The following is a 7,070-nucleotide window of genomic DNA, read 5'->3' as shown; positions in this document are numbered from 1 at the left end:
TCGTTTGAAGAGCCAGGAGTGACAACTGCTCTGGAATAGCAGGCAAGGTCTCATAAAACCGTGGTCTTTCCTCCACTGCCCCTTGTCCTTTGAGAGTAAAGTGTGAGCTGGGAGATCTACTCTCCTAAATCTTCATCTCCTCATCCCATAGTGTAGGCCTCCTACTCCATTAGTATTTTGCAGAAGGTTGAGTCAACTGGCGACACAAGTGAAGTTCATGGTATACCGTCTTTATCATAATGATGAGCAGTATTTAGTAGAGGAACAAACACAAATACCTGCAAAGGAGAAACAGGGAGCAAAAATACACAGAGTCTGGGTCCGGTGGAGCCAATGGTGAACAGAGGAGTGAGTGTCCTGCCTAAAATCATTCTCATTCTTTATCATCATCATCATTTTCTTTTTTTGAAGGACCACTCTTTCAGGCCAAACTTAAGACATCTGTGGGCCCAACTGGCCCCGGGCCTCGGGATGCAACTTTTTGGTGCTTTCCATTTTGAAAAGCAATCTCATATTTATGTTCATCTCATCCCCACGACAACTCACAGACAGAGAGTAATGATTGGTTCTTTTATGCAAATGAGAGAAGTCAGCTCAGTGACTTAAAGGAGGCCAGGGAAGAGTTAGGGCTCAGACACAGGCCTTTCATCTACAACTCCAGAGTTCTCTTCATCGTACATTGCCTGGATCTCTTCCTCATCTTGCTACTTCTTCCTCTCTGATTCTCTTTTCTGTCTAAGTAACCAGGGCCCCATCCTTCCTGCATTCATGCAGGGATATTTAGTGGTTCCAAGTCTGGGGAGAGCTTGTCTGGAGTCCCAACAGTTTCCTCTTCCCAATTAGGATATTTTATTCCTGCTCTAACATTCTAGAATGGCTATTAATGTGTTTGCCTATCAGTGAGCGATTCTAGAATAATAATCATATAGGCCAGGAGTTTCAGGCATCACCTTGCAGCAGATCCTATGTCGACCTTTTTTTTTTTTGAGGGGAATACTAGGAATTAGTGTCTTTTTGAGTGAAGAATGTATAGCATATATGTTTTCTGATAATAATCTAAAAAGTAAGTCTGATTTCCCTAAGCCTTCCTCATTTAGAAACTGAAAATAATAAATGCAGAGAACAAACTTTGCATATTGGTACACTTTGGATCAAATTATAAGACTGCTACTTCCTTTTTTAAAAAAAAAATTATTGCAGTAACGTTGGTTTGTGGCATATAAATTTTAGATGTACATCATTATATTTCAATTTCTTTGTAAACTATATCATGTTCACCACCCAAAGACTAATAACAATCCATCACCACACATGTGCCTAATCACTTCTTTTGCCCTTCTCCCTCCCTCCTTCCCCTCTGGTAACCACAAATCCAATCTCTGTCTCTATGTGTTTGTTTGTTTTTTGATGAGGAAGATTGGCCCTGTGTTAGCCCACAGGTTAACATCTGTGGTAATCTTCCTCTGTTTTGTATGTGGGACACCAGCACAACGTGGCTTGATGTGTGGTGCATATGTCCATGCCTGGGATCCAAACATGCAAACCCTGGGCTGCTGAAGCAGAGCACACGAACCCAACCACTACACTGGCCCCTGTTTGTTATTGTTTTTATCTTCTATTTATGAGTGAGATCATATGGTATTTGACTTTCTCTCTGTGACTTATTTCGCTTAGCATAATACCCTCAGGTTCCATCTATGTTGTCATAAATGACAGGATTTCACAGTTTCTTATGGCTGAGTAGTATTCCATTGTGTATGTATACCACATCTTCTTTATCTATTCATCCCTTGATGGGCATCCAGGTTGCTTCCAAGTCTTGGCTATTGTGAATATGGCTGCAGTGAACATAGGGGCAGATATATCTTTATGCATTTTTGTTTTCATGTTGTTTGGATAAATAACCAGCAGTGGAATAGCTGGATCCTCTGGTATTTCTATTCTTAATTTTTTGAGGAAACTCCATACTGTTTTCCACAGTGGCTGCATGAGTTTGCATTCCCACCAGCAGTGTATGAGGGTTCTCTTTTCTCCACATCCTCTCCAACATTTGTTTTTTCTTGTCTTGTTAACTATAGCCATTCTGATGGGCATGAGGTGACGTATCTTTGCAGTTTTGATTTATATTTCCCTAATAATTAGTGATGTTGAACATCTTTTCATGTACCTCTTGGCCATCTGTATACCTTCTTTGGAAAAATGTTCAGATATTTTGCTCGTTTTTTTGATTGGGTTGTTAGTTTTTTGGTTGTTGAGATGTGTGAATTCTTTGTATATTTTGGATATTAACCCCTTATCAAATATATGGATTGCAAATATCTTCTCCCAATTGTTAGGTTGTCTTTTCATTTTGTTGATGGTTTCCTTTGCTGTGCAGAAGGCTTTTGGTTTGATGTAGTCTCATTTGTTTATTTTTCTATTGTTTCCCTTGCCCAGTCAGACATGGTACTTGAAAATATGCCACTGAGATCAATGTCGAAGAGTGTAGTGCCTATGTTTTCTTCTAGAAGTTTTATGATTTCAGGTCTTACATTCCAGTCTTTAAAGTCTTTAATTCATTTTGAGTGAATTTTTGTGTATGGTGTAAGATAATGGTGTAATTTCATTCTTTTGCATATGACTGCCCAGTTGTCCCAACATTTATTGAAGAGACTTTCCTTTCTCCATTGTATGTTCTCGGCTCCCTTGTCAAAAATTAGCTGTCCATAGATGTGTGGGTTTATTTTTGGGCTCTCGATTCTGTTCCATTGATCTGTGTGTCTGTTTTTGTGCCAGTATTATGTTGTTTTGGTTACTATGGCTTTGTAGTATATTTTGAAATCAGGGAGCGTGGTACCTCCAGCTTCATTCTTTTTTCTCAGGGTTCCTTTGGCTATTTGGAGTCTATTGCTGTTCCATATAAATTTTAGGATTCTTTGTTCTATTTCTATGACAAATGTCATTGGAACTTTGATAGGGATTGCATCGAATCTGTAGCTTGCTTTAGAAAGTATGGATATTTTAACTTTGTTAATTCTTCCAATCCAAGAGCATGGGATATCTTTACATTTCTTTGTGTCTTCTTCTATTTTTTTCAACATTTTATAGTTTTTTGTGTACAGATCTTTCACCTCTTTGGTTAAGTTTATTCCTAGGTATTTTATTCTTTTTGTTGCAATTGTAAATGGGATTGTTTTCTTAATTTCTCTTTCTGCTACTTGGTTGTTAGTAAATAGAAATATAGCTGATTTTTGTGCGAGATTTTGTATCCTGCAACTTTACCATATTCATTTATTATTTCTAAAAGTTTTTTGGTGGATTCTTTAGGGTTTTCCATATATAAAATCATGTCACCTGCAAATAGTGACAGTTTCACTTCTTCCTTTCCAATTTGGATCCCTTTTATTTCTTTTTGCCTGATTGCTCTGGCTGGGACTTCCAATACTATGCTAAATAAGAGTGGTGAAAGTGGGCATCCTTGCCTGGTTCCTGTTCTTAGAGGGATGGCTTTCAATTTTTCTCCATTGAGAACGATGTTAGCTGTGGGTTTGTCATATATGATCTTTATTATGTTGAGGTACTTTCCTTCTATACCTATTTTATTCAGAGTTTTTATCATAAATGGATACCATTTCTTGTCAAATGCTTTCTCTGCATCTACTGAGACTATCATGTGATTTTTATTCTTCATTTTGTGTTCTTGTCTAGTTTTGGTATCAGGGTAATGTTGGCTCTGTAGAAGAAGTTAGGAAGCTTCTCCTCCTCTTCAACTTTTTGGAAGAGTTTGAGAAGAGTAGGTATTAAGCCCTCTTTGAATGTTTGCTAGAATTCACCAGGGAAGCTGCCTGGTCCTGGACTTTTACTTTTTGGGAGGTTTTGGATTATTGGTGATTGAAGACCACTACTTTCAAGCTATGTTGTTTTGGATAAGTCCTTTCAACTGCTTGCTCCTCAGTTTCCTCATCCATAAAATTGATAGCAATGGTAGCTAACCTACTGTTCTGAGGATGCAATGAGATAATGCATGTAAGGCACTGATGCACGTAAGTCTTCAATAGATATTAATAATGTAACCTAGGTGGACTGTGGCGGGGGGACGATTCAAGACTAGGTTTGTCAGCCTGAAAAACCTATCATCTTTCTTTCCTTCTATTGCTTTCCTTCAACCCAAGCTCTGAGGCAATTAGGGACAGGACCACAGTCCACACTTTCTTGCCATATGACTTATTGTTTGCTCTCTGACCTGATAATATGAACATGACCCCAGGTGGTATGACTATACAATCATTTATAAGAGAGAGGCAGATTATATTTACTGCATGATATTTCTGTCTGAACTCTGGGATTTCAAAAGCCAGAAATTTAAACATGTACAGTTAATTTTCTCATTGGCATGATTCTCTTTTTTAAGTTAAACCATACTGTCTTTTTACTTAACCTTTTAGCTTGTTCAAACTTGTTCTGAAAAGCAAAATGTTTCCGCTGGTTTGGGTGAGAAAGCATTCTGTAAATACAGATCTTCCAAAATTCCAAAGGAAAGAACAAGTGTGATTGAACTGTAAAGTTATAAGGAAAGTTAGAGAAAATGTAAGCCAGCACTGTGAGAGGAACAGCTGAGAAGGGAAGGTGTGGGTGGAGTACTGATCGAAGTGGAGTCGATTTTTCAACAGAATCATAAGAAGGAAAGAAATAAGATGGTGTAATGAGAGTAAGAAATCACCCAGATAATGGTATGTTGGTATGTGATCTCCTCTGGTTGAAAAGAAAATATTAAACCAATTAGTTAACAAATACGTCCAAGGAAATGACCCAGGAGTGGGTGATGGTTTACTGGATGACAACTGTGAATGAAGTCAGTGCAATCTGGGCCGAATCCCTACTGGCTGAAATGGAGCAAGATGACCCGCTCAGGGGAGCTCCTGGGGGGTGCTTCTGCTTTACAGCATCTCCTTCCAACCCCCAACCTTCATCTAGAAAACCCCTCTTATTAGATGTATGGGTGTATCTGTGCTTCAAAATCCTCCCCAAAGGAAATTTCCATCACACCGATGCTTTCCTTCAAGCTAAACTCTAAGGCAACAAGGCCATCTGGCCATTCCTTCTGAGATGGTTATTTTTCAAGGCATCAGGCAGTATTTTTTTTGTTATTTTTTTTCTGGTTCCTGAGTTTCTGCCAACTTAACTCAAATGGAGTTGCACACCTCCTACTGTAGTGTGGTAGTTGTCACCTGGCAGGCCTGGTGGGTTCCCAACTTGGTTGACCCTTTACTCCTATCCTTAATTAGAAAATCTAAGTCACTCAGATCTGAGATGGGCACATAACTGCGTCACTTAACTGACTATGAGAAATTTGGCAAGATATTTTACTTCCCTAAGTCTTAGTTTCATGACCTATATGATGGGAAACACAACTATTTAAGTCTCAAATGTTAGAAAAGTTTTCATTTGTAAAAGACTTAGCATTGGTTAGCAGACGTTGAGTGCTAAACCTGCAGACAAATTGCTTCAAACCTAGTCATAAAATAATCTTGTACAAGTTGGTTGTGATCCTTCTTATATATAATACATATGTATGTATATATATAAATTATATACAGTATAGTTTTATTTGGGAAGGAAAAGCTTACTAAATTTAATTTGAGAAATGATTTAGAACCTGTCGCAGTGTCCTTAGCATTCTGAGATGAATAGGGAACAAGAAAGACAACGAAGTTGTTGACCTTAAAATGAAGGCAACATTTATACCCCCTAGGCTATTCAACTGATGACTAATTTTCCACCTTTCAATTAGAATCCTAGAAGGCTAGATAATTCGTAAAGGCTGTATGAACACAAATTTATCTTAAAAACCCAGAATCAAAAGAAGCTGTATCAAGATCCTGAATATTCTCAGTTAGGAGAGCTTTCAGAGTAATCTAGTCTAATCCAAACCCAATGCTCGAATTTTCCTTAGACTAACCCTCTTTCTGTTTCTGCTTACACGCCTCTGACAGGAGGAAACTGTTACCTTTTAAGGCTGTTTATTCTCATCTGGACTTGGACAGCTTGAACTGTTCTATTTAAATTCAATATAAAAAAGACATTTCTGACTCCTTGCAACTTCAGAAATTCAATTCTTGCTGTCACAAGGTACAAGATGAGCCTTTCCCTAAGGCAGTCTCCTCATTTGATTCAAAGAGGGTATCACAGACCTTGGAATCTTTTCTTCCAAGTTAAATAACCTGAGGTTGTTCAACTATTCTCTGTGGGAGCTGGTTTTAAGATCTCTTTCCCTCTTGGCGATTTTCCTCTTAAAACACTGGCTTGGCAGTGTAGTGTCCTCCTTAAAGGACGGCACCTAGAACAATCACATTTTTTGAATCAGAATTCATCATCTCAGAGGTCTCAAAATCTCAATTGCATGTCAAATTGTTTCAACCTTCATTCTACAGAAGCTTCTGCCAGGTCACATCTTCGTATTTCCTAGGTGTATACTTGTTTAAATCTTATATTTAAGATTTAAATGTTTCTTTCTGTTAATTTGTGAAAAGAGTTTGGATCTTGTTACGTTGGACAAGGTACTTAAACTCCCTTAGCCCTTATGTAAAGTAGGCATAAAGCTAAGGCCTACCAACTAACAAAAATGATTCTTGAGAGGACTTAAAGAGTTATATAAGTTCCCAGTGCAATACCAGGCCCATAGTAAGCACTCAAGAAATGGTCCAAATTATACATTAATAATGGTAGATAGTTACTCCCACAGAAGCTGAATCCATAACCCCTCAACTAAATCATTTTTTATTTTTTGATAATCTACACATCCCAGAAGTGTTTTGTGTCTAGAATTTGGCTTTATTTGCTCTGATTTCATGCCTAAAAGGAAATTGGTTACCGACGTCTGCAAAATAACCTTAGTCTAATACTTCAAGGCTTCCTCATCCTGCAGAGGTTAAAATAACTATAGCAGTTGTCTTGACATTCGTTCATTGACCTCAGTTTTCAAGGAACATGGACTTCCAGGAGAAAGAGAGATGGGAACATGCTGTAGGAACCAAGAGAAATTTATCTTTAGCCTTTTTAGGCAACATAGTTCTTCTTATTTTCTGTTTCTT

Source organism: Equus asinus, chromosome 9 (assembly GCF_041296235.1).
Source record: "Equus asinus isolate D_3611 breed Donkey chromosome 9, EquAss-T2T_v2, whole genome shotgun sequence".
In the NCBI taxonomy this organism is placed as follows: domain Eukaryota; kingdom Metazoa; phylum Chordata; class Mammalia; order Perissodactyla; family Equidae; genus Equus; species Equus asinus.
This window is presented reverse-complemented; position numbering follows the sequence as displayed.